This window comes from Ranitomeya variabilis, chromosome 4 (genome assembly GCF_051348905.1).
Source record: "Ranitomeya variabilis isolate aRanVar5 chromosome 4, aRanVar5.hap1, whole genome shotgun sequence".
Classification (NCBI taxonomy): Eukaryota; Metazoa; Chordata; class Amphibia; order Anura; family Dendrobatidae; genus Ranitomeya; species Ranitomeya variabilis.
The window spans coordinates 636,651,731-636,669,253 of NC_135235.1; the positions used below are offsets into that span (position 1 = coordinate 636,651,731).

General features: G+C 43.5%; 1 protein-coding gene and 1 pseudogene across 2 annotated transcripts in view; both read left to right on the top strand.

The window, feature by feature from the left end:
• The window catches only part of LOC143767207 (uncharacterized), a 206,584-nt gene that overhangs the window by 93,070 nt on the left and 95,991 nt on the right, over nt 1-17,523 (top strand). The window lies entirely within an intron of this gene.
• Nucleotides 2,006-17,523, top strand: part of LOC143767212 (uncharacterized) — a 39,405-nt pseudogene continuing 23,887 nt past the window's right edge. Inside the window, exons 1-8 of the transcript XR_013213685.1 lie at nt 2,006-2,145; nt 2,275-2,454; nt 2,538-2,661; nt 2,746-2,843; nt 10,618-10,767; nt 10,897-11,076; nt 11,160-11,283; nt 11,367-11,464. The product of XR_013213685.1 is annotated as an uncharacterized LOC143767212 (transcript). The remainder of the gene's footprint in view (nt 2,146-2,274; nt 2,455-2,537; nt 2,662-2,745; nt 2,844-10,617; nt 10,768-10,896; nt 11,077-11,159; nt 11,284-11,366; nt 11,465-17,523) is intronic.

A 17,523-nucleotide genomic window follows, 5' to 3' on the forward strand; every position in this document is an offset into this window, starting at 1 on the left:
TATCTCTGTCAGTGACCCCAGATATAATGGAGGAGGCTCTATCTCTGTCAGTGACCTCAGATATAATGGAGGAGGCTCTATCTCTGTCAGTGACCTCAGATATAATGGAGGAGGCTCTATCTCTGTCAGTGACCTAAGATATAATGGAGGAGGCTCTATCTCTGTCAGTGACCTCAGATATAATGGAGGAGGCTCTATCTCTGTCAGTGACCTCAGATATAATGGAGGAGGCTCTATCTCTGTCAGTGACCTCAGATATAATGGAGGAGGCTGTATCTCTGTCAGTGACCTCAGATATAATGGAGGAGGCTCTATCTCTGTCAGTGACCTCAGATATAATGGAGGAGGCTCTATCTCTGTCAGTGACCTCAGATATAATGGAGGAGGCTGTATCTCTGTCAGTGACCTCAGATATAATGGGGGAGGCTCTATCTCTGTCAGTGACCTCAGATATAATGGAGGAGGCTCTATCTCTGTCAGTGACCTCAGATATAATGGAGGAGGCTCTATCTCTGTCAGTGACCTCAGATATAATGGAGGAGGCTCTATCTCTGTCAGTGACCTCAGATATAATGGAGGAGGCTCTAGCTCTGTCACTTACCTCAGATATAATGGAGGAGGCTCTATCTCTGTCAGTGACCTCAGATATAATGGAGGAGGCTCTATCCCTGTCAGTGACCTCAGATATAATGGAGGAGGCTCTATCTCTGTCAGTGACCTCCGATATAATGGAGGAGGCTCTATCTCTGTCAGTGACCTCAGATATAATGGAGGAGGCTCTATCTCTGTCAGTGACCTCAGATATAATGGAGGAGGCTCTGTTTCTGTCAGTGACCTCAGATATAATGGATGAGGCTTTCTTTAAAAATCCCTTGATAAAGTGTAAGATGTTCTCTCTCTGCCTCACAGAAATGGAGTATTTTCTTTTTTCCTTATTGAAAACAGAAGACTCTCGGTCAGACTACTATAGTGGATTCTCTCTTCTTTCCCATTATCTTCCTGACAGGACTGACTTCTCTCCTCACGTCTCTGACTCCTCTCTGTTCCTGTCTCACTTCTCGGGGTTGATGGTTGAGATTAGAAGCTGTCTCTCCACTGAATGTTTTCTGATGGGACCCCAGTTATGTACGATCTGCTGGTATAACCGTCTCTGTTCAGCCTGCTGTAGTCTGGCAGCTCCACTGTAGGGGTTATAGAATAAAAAATGAAGCATAGTTTTTCTTTTTTTCCTTGTTATGCCATTCAGTTTGTAGGATAAAATGATGCAATTCTGTGCATTTCTAATGTACTTTTTTTTGCCTAAAATAATCTTGGGTAAAAATAGGTTAAATTGTGATTTCTGTATATTTTATTTTCTTATACATAAAACTTCTTACTTTTACTCAATATTTAATAGAGCGATTACAAGTCTTTGATCATTTTGTAATTATGTAGTGTATGATCCCTCCTTGTAATGTCATCCATGTAGGACTATGGGCAAATATGTATATACAACTGTAGTAATAAAGGAAGATGTCCTCCTCATTGTGTATTTAGTTATTTATGAACCTGGTACCTGTAGTGTTAGTGATGTTGAATTCATTGTAGGTGACGGAAACCTGAATGAGCTTTATGGAAGATGAGTCTATGAGCAACATATTCATCTGCCGACTCCAATGAATAAACTGCTTGCTACTGTATATGGTCTAAAATATATATGTTTTATCTGTAGATAAATGTGCAGGAAAACTCTCAGAATACTGTAAAATAATATTTATAGTGATGCTCACACTGACGATCCCTTGCAGCTCCTATTCCAATGCTGCTTGGGTCAGTTGGGTCAGTTTCTATAATTTTTACTCTTACATGTGATCAATACAGACAATTTGTGGCTGAGTCCTTACGAGAAGAGAGAATGATTCTTAATGCTTCATTTTATTACCTCCAGTAATTGTATTTTTACATAGAATCTTTATGATCTCTATGATGTTACATCGTCATCTTCTCCCCATTCAGGTCCCTACAATATCGGATCCTCTCAGTGGAGATCTGCTATATAAGAGAATTCTCCTGAGTGACCCTACAAGGATGAATAAGGACAGAGAGAAGATGGTGGAGAGGATATTACACCACACCCTAGAGATCCTCTTCCGGCTTACTGGAGAGGTGAGAGATTCTGATGACGTCACATTACATCATTCTTATCTATGGGAATAATAGATGGACAGAACTGGAGAGGTGAGGACTCTGGAAATGTCTGTAGTGAGATTTATTAATGTGTCTCTCCATAACCAGGATTACACAGTAGTGAAGAAGACCTCTAGTGAGCGCTGTCAGGCCCCTGTGTCTGAGGGATGGGGAAGACCCCTGAGCCCAATCACGGGGTCTCCACCTCACCCCCTGATACGTGAGGACATCAATGACCAGAAGATCCTAGAACTCACCTACAAGATGATTGAGCTGCTGACTGGAGAGGTGACACTGCTGGGGATGCTGGGACATTATACAGTAACGTTATGGAGGGATCGGGGGGATGACGGTATCATTGTATGTGTCAGGTTCCTATGAGGTGTCAGGATGTCGCCGTCTATTTCTCCATGGAGGAGTGGGAGTATTTAGAAGGACACAAAGATCTGTATAAGGACGTCATGATGGAGGTTCGTCAGCCCCTCGCTTCACCAGGTAATAGACAGAACTAATTCCATACTTCCTATAATTATCTTTGTGTACAAAAATGAGTTCTCTCTCTGTATTTGTTTCCTCCAGTTCTATCCAGTAAGAGAACAACACCAGAGAGATGTCCCCGTCCTCTTCTTCCACGGGACTGTATACAAGAAGATCCCAATGTTCCTCAGGACCCTGAGGTAGATGAAGGGAAGGTTTTATGAATTTTTCCCTATGATGTGTAGAAGGCTGTAAAGGTCTTCTGTTCATTCTTGTTTTATCCACCAGTATTCTACAACGAATGGCCAATTTATAGCGACACCAGCCCTTTCTTATTAGGAGCTTCTATGTTTGGAAATTAGACCAATGACCCCGGAGTGCAGCATAAAACGAAAAGATTATTTTCATTGTGAATCCACATTAGGCACATTTATTAATCCTACCAGTCTTTTCCTTATGTAAATTTTCCTCCGTAGTTGAGAAGACAAAGTATGTAGTATGAATATTTATTATAATGTCTTGTCTTCAGTTATGTTTTATCAACCAGTATTATACACTGAATGACTCGTTGAGTGAAATATCAGGAATTAATCTATAGTTATGTAACACTCTTTAATCCGTTCTCTGTAGGCAGGGTGTCTGTTAACTCTCACCTTGCTATGGTGCAGTGCTTCAACGCAGGATTGGACACTGACTGTGAAGGGCTCCTGTGCAGGACTTATGTCTGCCCCCCTTTTATCAAGCTGTGCATCCTAGTGTTAGAACAGACACCACTTAAAACCATAAATAGCTATATGCTGAAGCATATATTAACCAGAGAGAGACACACACAGGAGTTCTCCCAATATTTGAGAAGGAAAATCTACATGGGTAGAAAGTGGAACAAACACAGTATCTGAGCAACCTGTTGTGCAAATGGGTCACCCAACCCCCTGGGGCCTCCCTACGCTACTGGGCCCATGTGCAGCTGAACCTGCTGCACATGTAATATGTCCAACCCTATCGTTAAAAACGCCTTGGGGGGGTGACAGCAGATGATTTCCTGACAGATGCCTCACCAGACACAGTGAGAACATGTAAAAATTGGGGTCCTTTTTCCAGTGCCAATGCAAGAGGAAGGTTTAAAAATCCAGAGTCCTCCTACTGTACTATAATAAATTCAAGTTCCTGAAGTTCAAATTATTCAAGATACAATCCATAATATCAACCTTAAACCTGCTTTACCTTACCTGCACTGTTTCATAACAGTAGTAGACTGTTATGATCCTGGTGGCAAGGATCGCAAACTGACCTGCTAAGTAACAGAAATCCTTAGGACAAGTTCTGGGGATGTGGGAGCTATACTGACCGCAACCCTGATTCTATCAATACACACTATAGGCAGCCGTGGAGCGTTACCTAAAATCCTAGACGCCTCGTCACAGCCTGAGAAACTAGCTACCCCTAGAGAGAAAGCAAGCCTCACTTGCCTCAGAGAAATCACCCCAAAGTTTTAGACAGCCCCCCACAAATAATAACGGTGAGTTAAGGGGAAAACACAAACGTTGAAATGAAAACAGGTTGTTTAGCAAATGAGGCCCGCTAACACTAAATAGACAGAAGACAGCAAGGGATCTGTGCGGTCAGTATAAAATGCTATAAAAAATAATCCACGCAGAGATTACAAGAACCCCCACACCGACTCACGATGTGAGGGGCGCAACTCTGCACCCCAGAACTTCAGCAAGCGAGAATATTACATATAAGCAAGCTGGACAGAACTGATCATATACAGAGAAACATTTTCAAGGAAATAATGAGCAAACATGAACTAGCAAGACTTAGCTTCTCAGGAGGAGACAGGTCACAAGGAAAGTCCAGAGAGATCAGAACCAGTACTGAATACAACGACAGCAGGCAAAAAGTGAAGGTCCAGGTGGAGTTAAATAGAGGCCAGACTAGCAGAAAACGAGGCAGCTGGATTCCAGCTACAGACTCGCAGTAAGGACTAAAGGCCACCAGAGGGAGCCCAAGAACAGAACTCACACAATACCACTCATGACCACAGGAGGGAGCCCGAGAACGGAATTCACAACAGTAGACCTAAAAGACACCTATTGTCACTTTTGCCTCTTCATAGATTATCAAGGGTTTCTGTTTTAACAGAGGGGTTGTTATCCACTTCCAGGTACAGTCGCTACCCTTTGGAATCCCTTTGGCCACTCAGCATTGTTGAAAGCAAAAGTGCATTTAAATAACACAGGGTTCATAGTAATACTGTTTTTGATCAAAAATAGCATAAAAGCCATCCCACCATCGGCAAGGTGACCCTGATCTGGATGGTCCTACACTGTCTAATATTTAAAAACCTTACTATGTAGACCATCTTGATCAGGGTCACCTTGCCAATGGTGGGATGGCTTTAGTGCTATTTTTGATCAAAAAAAGTGTTCCTAAGAACCGTAGATTATTTAAATGCTCTTTTGCTTTTTACTTACCGTATATACTCGAGTATAAGCCGACCCGAGTATAAGCCGACCCCCCTAATTTTGCCACAAAAAACTGGGAAAACTTATTGACTCGAGTATAAGCCTAGGGTGGAAAATGCAGCAGCTACCGGTGAATTTCAAAAATAAAAATAGATGCTCCATACTGTTCATTATGGCCCCATAGCTGTGCCATATAGTGCTCTGCACCATTATTGCCCCATAGCTGTGCCATATAGTGCTCTGCACCGTTCATTATTGCCCCATAGCTGTGCCATATAGTGCTCTGCACCATTATTGTCCCATAGCTGTGCCATACAGTGCTCTGCACCATTATTGCCCCATAGCTGTGCCATATAGTGCTCCGCACCGTCCATTATTGCCCCATAGCTGTGCCATACAGTGCTCTGCACCATTATTGCCCCATAGCTGTGCCATATAGTGCTCTGCACCGTCCATTATTGCCCCATAGCTGTGCCATACAGTGCTCTGCACCATTATTGCCCCATAGCTGTGCCATACAGTGCTCTGCACCATTATTGCCCCATAGCTGTGCCACACAGTGCTCTGCACCATTATTGCCCCATAGCTGTGCCATATAGTGCTCTGCACCATTATTGCCCCATAGCTGTGCCATATAGTGCTCTGCACCGTCCATTATTGCCCCATAGCTGTGCCATATAGTGCTCTGCACCATTATTGCCCCATAGCTGTGCCATACAGTGCTCTGCACCATTATTGCCCCATAGCTGTGCCACACAGTGCTCTGCACCATTATTGCCCCATAGCTGTGCCATATAGTGCTCTGCACCATTATTGCCCCATAGCTGTGCCATATAGTGCTCTGCACCGTCCATTATTGCCCCATAGCTGTGCCATATAGTGCTCTGCACCATTATTGCCCCATAGCTGTGCCATACAGTGCTCTGCACCATTATTGCCCCATAGCTGTGCCATACAGTGCTCTGCACCATTATTGCCCCATAGCTGTGCCATACAGTGCTCTGCACCATTATTGCCCCATAGCTGTGTCATATAGTGCTCTGCACCATTATTGCCCCATAGCTGTGCCATATAGTGCTCTGCACCATTACTGCCCCATAGCTGTGCCATACAGTGCTCTGCACCATTATTGCCCCATAGCTGTGCCATACAGTGCTCTGCACCATTATTGCCCCATAGCTGTGTCATATAGTGCTCTGCACCATTATTGCCCCATAGCTGTGCCATATAGTGCTCTGCACCATTATTGCCCCATAGCTGTGCCATATAGTGCTCTGCACCATTACTGCCCCATAGCTGTGCCATATAGTGCTCTGCACCATTGCCCCATAGCTCTGCCATATAGTGCTCTGCACCGTCCATTATTGCCCCATAGCTGTGCTGCTGCTGCAATAAAAATAATAAAACACATACTCACCTCTCTTGCAGCTCCTCGGCGCCATCTTCCCGGCGTCTCCCTGCACTGACTGATCAGGCAGAGGGCGGCGCGCACACTATATGCGTCAACGCGCCCTCTGACCTGCACAGTCAGTGAGGAGAGACGCCGGGAAGATGGAGACAGCGCCCGGCGTGTGGAACGAGGACAGGTGAATATGCGATACTTACCTGCTCCCGGCGTCCCGCTCCTTCCCCCGGACAGCTGGTCTTCGGTGCCGCAGCTCTTCACCGGCACCGCTTCATTAGAGAAATGAATAGGCGGCTCCGCCCCTATGGGAGGTGGAGCAGCCTATTCATTTCTCTAATGAGCGGTCCCACGTGACCGCTCAGGGGAAGAGGCTGCTGCACCCGGAGACCGTGGGACGGGCAGGGGGAGCGACAGGAACGCCGGGACTAGGTGAGTATGCCTCAGCGCCTTCTCCCCCTCACCCGCCGACCCCACCGCCGACCGTGACTCGAGTATAAGCCGAGGGGGCACTTTCAGCCCAAAAATTTGGGCTGAAAATCTCGGCTTATACTCGAGTATATACGGTATTTAGTTGTAGCAGAGTTTATGATAATTTTGCTTCTTATGGGTTTTATATGCTTTATGGCCAATGTGAACATGCGTTTATTTGCTGCATGTATACCAACTTAAACCAAGCTTCAGTTTTGTGCTTTTACTCAATATTGTTGGACTGGGGTGCTGAGGGCCAAACAGTAACATTGACTCTAAAGGTCCACTCTTCAGTTACATGCAAATATTACATTCCCCTCAGTTATAAATTTAATTATGCTTCTATATAATAATAAATTGGGTATTTTATGAATTGAATGATGAGATGAGTCAGTACAGGGAGAATCAAGTGAAATGTGCCAACTACTGCCCACAAATAGAGCGTGGGCCAGTCCAAGCCTGCTCCTCGGGTATTTTATAAAGTCATATATGAAATATCTGTTCACATAAGGGGAAGGAACATAGGTTCTGATTCATTAGGATTGTCCATTTTTAGTCTTATTGAGGGGCTGCAGGAATAAGATTAACTGAATTGATTAACTGGCGCATCTTATTAGTGTAGACTAGAGTGACAATTCTGGCATAATGTATGCCACCACTTTTGATGAATTTGTCGGGTGGACAACAAAATGGTAGTCTCATAAATAAAACGTCATGGGTGGAGAAGGTCGAGACCCCTCACGCTGGAGATGGAAAAAATCTCTATATATTTCTCAGCACAAACGATCCTTTGGCCACCAAGATCCACCCTTCTTCTACAGCTTGCTCAGCCAATCATTCTTTTCTTCTACTTACCTTCCAGGTTGCAAAGAGCTCTAATCCAAGGCAATATATCAAAATGAATATGATGTATTCTGCAGTGAATCTGTTTGTCCCCTGCTGTTATACCATACCCTTCTTTCAAGGGACCTCACATATACAATTATAGCATGAAATGAAGATTTCATTCTCATCATATAGTGGTTATTTGTGACTCTGGTACCTTCAGTCTTGATGATGCTAAATTCAGTGTGGGTGACTGTCAGAAGCGGGGTTTTTAGTTATACAGATCCAAGGATGGAGGCATTGGATAACTGACTGTTTCCCCTGCTGTGAACAATTAATTGAAACAGGTTATCTGACAAAGAGCTGACATGGAGTGTATATACATAGTAAATAACACATACAGTGCCTTGCGAAAGTATTCATGTATATATGCTTCAAACATAAAAATACCAAATGTAAATTTTTGGTGAAGAATCAACAACAAGTGGAACACAATTGTGAAGTTGAACGAAATGTATTGGTTATTTTACATTTTTGTGGAAATTCAAAAACTGAAAAGTGGGGCGTGCAATATTATTCGGCCCCTTTACTTTCAGTGCAGCAAACTCACTCCAGAAGTTCATTGTGGATCTGTGAATGATCCAATGTTGTCCTAAATGCCTAATGATGATAAATATAATGCACCTGTGTGTAATTAAGTCTCCGTATAAATGCACCTGCTCTGTGATAGTCTCAGGGTTCTGTTTGAAGCACAGAAAGCATCATGAAGACCAAGGAACGCAACAGGCATGTCTGTGATACTGTTGTGGAAAAGTTTAAAGCTGGATTTGGATACAAAATGAGTTCCAAAACTTTAAACATACCAAGGAGCACTGTGCAAGCGATCATATTGAAATGGAAGGAGTATAATACCATTGCAAACCTACCAAGACCCAGACGTCCCTCTAAACTTTCATCTCAAACAAGGAGAAGACTGATCAGAGATGCAGCCAAGAGGCCCATGATCACTCTAGATGAACTGCAGAGATCTACAGCTGAGGTGGAAGAGTCTGTCCATAGGACAACAATCAGTCGTACACTGCACAAATCTAGCCTTTATGGAAGAGTGGCAAGAAGAAAGCCATTTCATAAAGATATCCATAAAAAGTGTTGTTTAAAGTTTGCAACAAGCCACCTGGGAGACACACCAAACATGTGGAAGAAGGTGCTCTGGTCAGATGAAACCAAAATCAAACTTTTTGGCAACAATGCCAAACAATATGTTTGGCGTAAAGGCAACACAGTTCTTCACCCTGAACACACCATCCCCACTGTCAAATATGGTGGTGGCAGCATCATGGTTTGGGCCTGCTTTTCTTCAGCAGGGACAAGGAAGATGATTAAAATTGATGGGAAGATGGATGGAGCCTAATACAGGACCATTCTTGAAGAAAACCTGTTGGAGTCTGCAAAAGACCTGAGACTGGGATGGAGATTTGTCTTCCAACAAGACAATGATCCCAAACATAAAGCAAAATCTACAATGGAATGGTTCACAAATAAACGTATCCAGGTGTTAGAACGGCCAAGTCAAAGTCCAGACCTCAATCCAATCGAGAATCTGTGGAAAGAGCTGAAAACTGCTGTTCACAAACGATCTCCATCAAACCTCACTGAGCTTAAGCTGTTTGCCAAGGAAGAATGGGCAAGAATTTCAGTCTCTCGATGTAAAAAACTGATAGAGACATACCCCAAGCGACTTGCAGCTGTAATCGCAGCAAAAGGTGGTGCAACAAAGTATTAAGTTAAAGGGGACAAATAATATTGCACTCCCCACTTTTCAGTTTTTGAATTTCCACAAAAATGTAAAATAACCAATAAATTTCATTCAACTTCACAATTGTGTTCCACTTGTTGATTCTTCACAAAAAATTTACATTTGGTATCTTTATGTTGGAAGCATGATATGTGGGAAAAAGTTGAAAAGTTCCAGGGAGCCGAATACTTTCGCAAGGCACTGTAGCTATCAATATTGGATAACAATTTGGTCCAGTACCAGTATGCCTCCCCAATCTGTGGGTAAAATTGAAAAAGTTTTGGTAGCTGGCAACCCACAATCACATCCGAGTAATGAGTGTCACGAGCGAGTGACGTTCGTGGCAAATTGGTAACCTCAATGATGTGCATGGTAGTTACTTAGACATCAATGAGGTTTATGGAAGATAGATTCATCAGCAACATATTCAGCTGCCGACTCTAAGGAAAATACTGCTTGTTAATGTGTGGGGTGATAACTGAATAGGCTTTGTAAGTAAATGTAAAAAAAACCTTTCAGAATGCTGCATAAAAAAAGTAATACATTGAAGAACCATGTCATCTAACATTTCTATACTCCCTTGGTACTTTCTCAGTCGCTCTACATCCTGATCTAATATATAATCCATGCATCCAATTAGTGGCCTAGACAGTAATAATCCTTATTTTTATATAGCGCTAACATATTCCTCAGCGCTTTACAGTTTGCACACATCACGAGCACTGTCCCCGATGGGGCTCACAATCTAAATTCCCTATCAGTATGTCTTTGGAATGTATGAGGAAACCGGAGAATCCGGAGGAAACCCACGCAAACACAGGGAGAACATACAAACTCCTTGCAGATTTTGTTCTTGGTGGGATTTGAAGCCAGGACTCCAGGGCTGCAAGGCTGCAGTGCTAACCACTGAGCCACCGTGCTACCCACAGCCAGTCCTTATGGGAAAAGACGATGCTCCTTCATGCTTCTAGTGGGGGTCTGATTTCACAACGGCTTATCTTCACTTCATTTAGGTCTCTACAATATTGGATCCTCTCAGTGGAAATCTTCCATATAAGAGAATTTTCCTGATTGATCCAACAAGGATGGGTAAGGACAGGAACAAGATGGCGGAGAGGATATTACACCTCACCCAAGAGATCCTCTTCTGGCTTACTAGAGAGGTGAGAGATTCTGATGACGTCACATTACATCATTCTTATCTATGGGAATAACAGATGGACAGAACTGGAGAGGTGAGGACTCTGGAAATGTCTGTAGTGAGATTTATTAATGTGTGTCTCCATAACCAGGATTACACAGTAGTGAAGAAGACCTCTAGTGAGCGCTGTCAGGCCCCTGTGTCTGAGGGATGGGGAAGACTCCTGAGAGCAATCACTGGATCTCCGCCTCGCCTCCTGATACATGAGGGCATCAATGTCCAGAAGATCATAGAACTCGCCTACAAGATGGTTGAGCTGCTGACTGGAGAGGTGACACTGCTGGGAATGCTGGGACATTATACAGTAACGCTATGAAGGGATTGGGGGGATGACGGTATCATTGTATGTGTCAGATTCCTATAAGGTGTCAGGATGTCATCGTCTATTTCTCCATGGAGGAGTGGTTGTATTTAGACGGACACAAAGATCAGTACAAGGACATCATGATGGAGGTTCCCCAGCCCCTCACATCACCAGGTAATAGACAGGAATAAATACACACGGCCTATAATTATCTGTATGTAAGGAATGAATTCAGTCCCTGTATGTGTTTCCTCCAGTTCTATCCAGTAAGAGGGCAACACCAGAGAGATGTCCCCGTCTTCTTCTTCTACAAGACTGTAAACAAGAAGATCCCAATGTTCCTCAGGATCATCAGGTACATGGAGAAAAGGTGTCAGGAAATCTCCCCAATGATTTGTAGAAGGCTGTGAAGGTCTTGTGCTCAGTTAGTTATACACTAAGCAGGCAATTTGTTTGAAACATTGGTCCTTTTCTGATTGGAGCTTCTTTAAATGAAAATGAGATGTTTTAACCCCTTAATCCCATATGACGTACTATACCGTCGAGGTGGGGTGGGCCTTAATTCCCGGTGACGGGATAGTACGTCATACGCGATCGGCCGCGCTCACGGGGGGAGCGCGGCCGATCGCGGCCGGGTGTCGGCTGCATATCGCAGCTGACATCCGGCACTATGTGCCAGGAGCGGTCACGGACCGCCCCCGGCACATTAACCCCCGGCACACCGCGATCAAACATGATCGCGGTGTACCGGCGGTACAGGGAAGCATCGCGCAGGGAGGGGGCTCCCTGCGGGCTTCCCTGAGACGATCGGTACAAGGTGATGTACTCACCTCGTACCGAACGTCTTCTCCCTGCAGGCCCCGGATCCAAAATGGCCGAGGGGCTGTATCCAGGTCCTGCAGGGAGCACTTCCGGGTCGGAGCAGGCTGCAGATGAAAGCTGCAGCCTGCTCCGATGAAAGTATGATCGCAGATCTGATAGAGTGCTGTGCACACTATCAGATCTGCGATCTGTGATGTCCCCCCCTGGGACAAAGTAAAAAAGTAAAAAAAAAAATTTCCACATGTGTAAAAAAAAAAAATAATAATTCCTAAATAAATAATAATAAAAAAAAAAATATTATTCCCATAAATACATTTCTTTATCTAAAAAAAACAAACAAAAACAATAAAAGTACACATATTTAGTATCGCCGCGTCCGTAACGACCCAACCTATAAAACTGGCCCACTAGTTAACCCCTTCAGTAAACACCGTAAGAAAAAAAAAAAAAAAAACGAGGCAAAAAACAACGCTTTATTACCATACCGCCGAACAAAAAGTGGAATAACACGCGATCAAAAAGACGGATATAAATAACCATGTTACCGCTGAAAACGTCATCTTGTCCCGCAAAAAACGAGCCGCCATACAGCATCATCAGCAAAAAAATAAAAAAGTTATAGTCCTCAGAATAAAGCGATGCCAAAATAATTATTTTTTCTATAAAATAGTTTTTATCGTATAAAAGCGTCAAAACATAAAAAAATGATATAAATGAGGTATCGCTGTAATCGTACTGACCCGACGAATAAAACTGCTTTATCAATTTTACCAAGCGCAGAACGGTATAAACGCCTCCCCCAAAAGAAATTCATGAATAGCTGGTTTTTGGTTATTCTGCCTCACAAAAATCGGAATAAAAAGTGATAAAAAATGGTCACGTGTCCGAAAATGTTACCAATAAAAACGTCAACTCGTCCCGCAAAAAACAAGACCTCACATGACTCTGTGGACCAAAATGTGGAAAAATTATAGGTCTCAAAATGTGGAGACGCAAAAACTTTTTTGCTATAAAAAGCGTCTTTTAGTCTGGTTTCACACTTGCGTTTTTATCTGCATGCGTTTTTTAAAAAAACCGCATGTGTGAAAAAATGCATGTAAACGCGGTAAAACGCATGCGTTTTTATAGAAAAACACAAGAAAACAAGAAAAAAACAAAAAACCCTAACCCTACCCCTAACCCTACCCCTAACCTGAAATACGTGGCACTGAAATACGTGGCACTGAAATATACGTTTATATACGTATATAAGTGCCACGATATTTCAGTGGCCACGTATTTAAGTGCCACGTATTTAAGTGCCACGTATTTACGTGCCACGTATTTACGTGCCACGTATTTTTCAGTGCCTGAAATACGTGGCACTGAAATATCGTGGCACTGAAATATCGTGGCACTGAAGTATTTACGTGCCACGTATTTTTCAGTGCCTGAAATACGTGGCACTGAAATACGTGGCACTGAAATACGTGGCACTGAAATACGTGGCACTGAAATATTGTGGCACTGAAATATCGTGGCACTTAAATACGTGGCACTTATATACGTGGCACTTAAATACGTGGCACTTATGACTGTCAGAAAATGTTCAGTAAACGGTTAGGGGTAGGGTTTCAGGTAGAATTGGGGAGTTTCCACTGTTCAGGCACATCAGGGGCTCTCCAAACGCGACATGGCGTCCAATCTCAATTCCAGCCAATTCTGCGTTGAAAAAGTAAAACAGTGCTCCTTCCCTTCCGAGCTCTCCCGTGCGTCCAAAAAGGGGTTTACCCCAACATATGGGGTATCAGCGTACTAGGGACAAATTGAACAACAACTTCTGGGGTCCAAGTTCTCTTGTTATCCTTGGGAAAATAAAAATTTGGGGGGCTAAAAATCATTTTTGTGGGAAAAAAAATATGTTTTATTTTCACGGCTCTGCGTTGTAAACTGTAGTGAAACACTTGGGGGTTCAAAGTTCTCACAACACATCTAGATAAGTTCCTTGGGAGGTCTAGTTTCCAATATGGGGTCACTTGTGGGGGGTTTGTACTATTTGGGTACATCAGGGGCTCTGCAAATGCAACGTGACGCCTGCAGACCAATCCATTTAAGTCTGCATTCCAAATGGCGCTCCTTCCCTTCCGAGCTCTGTCATGCGCCCAAACAGTGGTTCCCCCCCACATAGGGGGTATCAGCGTACTCAGGACAAATTGGACAACAACTTTTAGGGTCCAATTTATCCTGATACCCTTGTGAAAATACAAAACTGGGGGCTAAATTTCATTTTTGTGAAAAAAAAAAAAAATTATTTTCACGGCTCTGCGTTATAAACTGTAGTGAAACACTTGGGGGTTCAAAGTTCTCACAACACATCTAGATAAGTTCCTTGGGGGGTCTAGTTTCCAAAATGGTGTCACTTGTGGGGGGGTTTAATGTTTAGGCACATCAGGGGCTCTCCAAACGCAACATGGCATCCCATCTTAATTCCAGTCAATTTTGCATTGAAAAGTAAAATAGCGCTTCTTCCCTTCTGAGCTCTGCTATGCGCCCAAACAATGGTTTACACCCACATATGGGGTATCGTCGTACTCAGGACAAATTGCACAACAACTTTTGTGGTCTAATTTCTTCTCTTACCCTTGGGGAAATAAAAAAATGGGGGTGAAAAGATCATTTTTGTGAAAAAATATGATTTTTTATTTTTACGGCTCTGCATTATAAACTTCTGTGAAGCACTTGTTGGGTCAAAGTGCTCAACACACATCTAGATAAGTTCCTTAAGGGGTCTACTTTCCAAAATGGTGTCACTCGTGGGGGGTTTCAATGTTTAGGCACATTAGGGGCTCTCCAAACGCAACATGGCGTCCCATCTCAATTCCAGTCAATTTTGCATTGAAAAGTCAAATGGCGCTCCTTCCCTTCTGAGCTCTGCCCTGCGCCCAAACAATGGTTTACACCCACATATGGGGTATCAGTGTACTCAGGACAAATTGCACAACAATTTTTGGGGTCCAATTTCTTCTCTTACCCTTGGGAAAATAAAAAATTGGGTGTGAAAAGATCATTTTTGTGAAAAAATATGATTTTTTATTTTTACGGCTCTGCATTATAAACTTCTGTGAAGCACTTGTTGGGTCAAAGTGCTCACCACACATCTAGATAAGTTCCTTAGGGGGTCTACTTTCCAAAATGGTGTCACTTGTTAGGGGTTTCAATGTTTAGGCACATCAAGGGCTCTCTAAATGCAACATGGCGTCCCATCTCAATTCCAGTCAATTTTGCATTGAAAAGTCAAATGGCGCTCCTTCCCTTCCGAGCTCTGCCCTGCGCCCAAACAATGGTTTACACCCACATATGGGGTATCAGCGTACTCAGGACAAATTGCACAACAATTTTTGGGGTCCAATTTCTTCTCTCACCCTTGGGAAAATAAAAAATTGGGGGTGAAAAGATAATTTTTGTGAAAAAATATGATTTTTTATTTTTACGGCTCTGCATTATAAACTTCTGTAAAGCACTTGTTGGGTCAAAGTGCTCACCACACATCTAGATAAGTTCCTTAGGGGGTCTACTTTCCAAAATGGTGTCACTTGTGGGGGGTTTCAATGTTTAGGCACATCAGGGGCTCTCCAAATGCAACATGGCGTCCCATCTCAATTCCAGTCAATTTTGCATTGAAAAGTCAAATGGCGCTCCTTTGCTTCCAAGCTCTGCCATGCGCCCAAACTGTGGTTTACCCCCACATATGGGGTATCAGCGTACTCAGGACAAATTGTACAACAACTTTTGGGGTCTATTTTCTCCTGTTACCCTTGGTAAAATAAAACAAATTGGAGCTGAAATAAATTTTGTGTGAAAAAAAGTTAAATGTTCATTTTTATTTAAACATTCCAAAAATTCCTGTGAAACACCTGAAGGGTTAATAAACTTCTTGAAAGTGGTTTTGAGTACCTTGAGGGGTGCAGTTTTTAGAATGGTGTCACACTTGGGTATTTTCTATCATATAGACCCGTCAAAATGACTTCAAATGAGATGTGGTCCCTAAAAAAAAAATGGTGTTGTAAAAATGAGAAATTGCTGGTCAACTTTTAACCCTTATAACTCCGTCACAAAAAAAAATTTTGGTTCCAAAATTGTGCTGATGTAAAGTAGACATGTGGGAAATGTTATTTATTAAGTATTTTGTGTGATATATGTCTGTGATTTAAGGGCATAAAAATTCAAAGTTGGAAAATTGCGAAATTTTCAAAATTTTCGCCAAATATTCGTTTTTTTCACAAATAAACGCAAGTTATATCGAAGAAATTTTACCACTAACATGAAGTACAATATGTCACGAGAAAACAATGTCAGAATCGCCAAGATCCGTTGAAGCGTTCCAGAGTTATAACCTCATAAAGGGACAGTGGTCAGAATTGTAAAAATTGGCCCGGTCATTAACGTGCAAACCACCCTCGGGGCTTAAGGGGTTAAAGTTGGTGGAGAGGAAGGGATAAAGCTGATCATAGACATTAGGGTACCGTCACACATTGAAATTTCCATCGCTACGACGTTACGATTCGTGACGTTCTAGCGATATCGTTACGATATCGCAGTGTCTGACACGCAGCAGCGATCAGGGATCCTGCTGAGAATCGTACGTCGTAGCAGATCGTATGGAACTTTCTTTCGTCGCTTGATCACCCGCTGACATCGCTGGATCGTTGTGTGTGACAGCGATCCAGCGATGTCTTCGCTTGTAACCAGGGTAAACATCGGGTAACTAAGCGCAGGGCCGCGCTTAGTAACCCGATGTTTACCCTGGTTACAAGCGTAAACGTAAAAAAACAAACCGTACATGCTCACCCGTCGGTGTCCTTCAGGTCCCTTGCCGTCTGCTTCCTGCTCTGAGTGCCGGCCGGAAAGTGAGAGCAGATCACAGCGGTGCTGCGATCTGCTCTCACTGTACGGCTGCACTCAGAGCAGGAAGCAGACTGCAAGGAACCTGAAGGACACCGACGGGTGAGTATGTACTGTTTGTTTTTTTACGTTTACGCTTGTAACCAGGGTAAACATCGGGTTACTAAGCGCGGCCCTGCGCTTAGTTACCCGATGTTTACCCTGGTTACCCGGGGACTTCGGCATCGCTCCAGCGCCGTGATTGCAACGTGTGACCGCAGTCTACGACGCTGGAGCGATATTCATACGATCGCTGCGACGTCACGGATCGTGCCTTCGCAGCGATGAAAATTTCAATGTGTGACGGTACCCTTAGATGGTGTGTAGGATGCAGTGACACACAGGAGACAGAGCAAGGGTTAACAGGTTCTTTTATCAACAACAGTATAACAGCAGGGGGGTAATATATGAATGCACTGATGCAGGGGAATGAAAGTACTGCAGAAAACAAAGATTTTAACTTATCAGTCTCTGGGCCTTGGAGGAAGGTGGCTGGAAAATCTCTCGGTGGGGCCGCAAGCGGCACGAGATGTCTCCGTTCCGGTCGCACAGAAAGCTGATGCACTGTCTCTTTGTGATGGTGAATCCTCCTGGTCCTTCAGCACATGGTCTCCTGGTCCGGACACAAGAAGCTGTACTGGTGCAGGTCCATGGCTCAGCGGATGGAGAAAA